This window comes from Lycium barbarum, chromosome 5, assembly GCF_019175385.1.
Source record: "Lycium barbarum isolate Lr01 chromosome 5, ASM1917538v2, whole genome shotgun sequence".
Classification (NCBI taxonomy): Eukaryota; Viridiplantae; Streptophyta; class Magnoliopsida; order Solanales; family Solanaceae; genus Lycium; species Lycium barbarum.
In genome coordinates, this window is record NC_083341.1 from 40,156,366 (window position 1) to 40,158,329 (window position 1,964).

At 37.7% G+C, this 1,964-nt stretch overlaps 1 pseudogene; it reads right to left on the reverse strand.

Annotated features, from left to right (window-relative positions):
* Positions 1 to 238: 238 nt before the first annotated feature.
* LOC132643315 (5S ribosomal RNA) lies at positions 239 to 359 on the reverse strand (annotated as a pseudogene).
* Between the last annotated feature and the right edge of the window lie 1,605 nt (positions 360 to 1,964).

A 1,964-nucleotide genomic window follows, 5' to 3' on the forward strand; every position in this document is an offset into this window, starting at 1 on the left:
CTAGCGTAACCACACATAAGATATCGTGTACACCTTTTCTTAACATCTTACTTAGATAGTATCCCCAATACTGTTTTAAACTTGTCCTAATTCCGTAACTATAAACCGTGTTCTCTCTCTTACCACGCCGATCCGCCTCATCCCTCACAATCATTTACAGTTTCCAACCATGAGTTTCACGCGCTTCTAATTTTCCTCAGATTATTCTAATTCGTCATCCTTCTCTTATGTCTGAATCTGTAGGAATTCTTAGCACACTTCCTAGGCGGTCACCCATCCTAGTACTACTCTCACCCAGGCATGCTTAACTTCGGAGTTCTGACGGGATCTGGTGCGTTAGTGCTGGTATGATCGCTTCCATCCTGCTGCGTGGCCTTTATCACATGACCTAAAAAGGTTGAAGTTCTAATGAATCCCAATAAAATTTCTGTAATGCATCTCCCTCCGGATTGGAAATGTCCTTTACTCTCCTAACAGAACAAATGCTAGCTTAGCCTTCGGAGCTCCCAATAACAACCACCAATCAACAAACACAACTACCTTCTATTCCAAAATTTAAGATTAATAGTGGTGGCCAAAACATCTTAGTCGCGATTTTCCATAAGTACTTTGGTTATCGGTTCCTTTAATATTCCCATCTATCACCTATTAATGATATCCTGCAATAATTGTACGCACATAAGAAATCTCAATGAAAGACCCACATACCTGTAGCCAGCCTGTCCTGCTCTTGGTCTGGAGGGATGTAAAGTGAAGTATCCTCCCCAGCGTCCACTTACCATCTACTAGTATAGCGCTCCTCATCTCTCCCATCCGAATTCGAGGGGTATGAATATCCTGGCAACTCCTGATTTACCGAAGGACAAGATTGTTACACCTCGAAAATTTCATGTCGTTGTGTCGTAAGTAGACTACCGCGAGCTTAAGGTTAACATAAAGATCTTATGACTATAAAAATGGTACTTGGTAATTTTAAAACGCATATGATAAGATTTCGAAGTTATATGGATTGGTGAAATGAAGTTTGATAAAGACAAGTGAAGTACAAGTGGTGTTTAGGAAAGGTTTCGTAAACTAGTGCGTTATGGATTATTTGGTAATGCCTTGGAGAGGAGTTATGAGGATATTTAGATTGTTAATGAAGTGTTAAACAAGTGCTAAGAAGGTTCCATAGGGGTTGGAGACCAAATGAAACGACAAGAACAAGTTCGGAAAAATGGTGAGTTATACAACCCGTTATACGGTCCGTATAACAGTCACAGTGAAGGGTCATCACTGGATGACTTATACTGGCACTTATACGGATATTATAAAATCATACGGACTGTATAAGTGTCCGTATAATTCTTGACGGGCAGCTTTGTACTTTTTATAAATATAAGCCCCAAGTTCATATTTTTCATTTGCCATCTTCTCCACACCTCTAAAGAGTTCTAGAATATTCCATACACCATACCAACATAAATTCAAGGTGAATCAAAGATCAAACACCTATAATCAAGGAAATCAAGTGTTTAGATGTTCATTAGGGTTGTCAGAAACCAAGCATCTCTTTGGAATTGAAGTTAGGGTTTTCCCCAAGGGAAGTATTCTCGTCCAAAGCCCATTCCTACATAATCAAAGGTGAGTTTTATGTTCATTCAATGTTATTAAGAATATTGAGTGGTTGAAAGACTTGGATTATGAGATGAAGTAAAGTATGAAGTTCAAATATGGAAATAGTGGTATTCTTGGATAGTAACTTGACTTGAATCATAGTTCTTGATACGTAATGAGTATAATCTTGATATGAATGATATTAAAGATGTTGTAGAGGAAATATATGTGAAGGAATATGACGTTGTGTCATAATTATAGTTATCGATGATTTTGAAAAGGGGATTTTGAGAATTTAATAATGTCTAGCTTGATGAAGTTTGTTGATTATGATATTGTGGGTATTGTTATTGAAGTTTGGGAGTTGT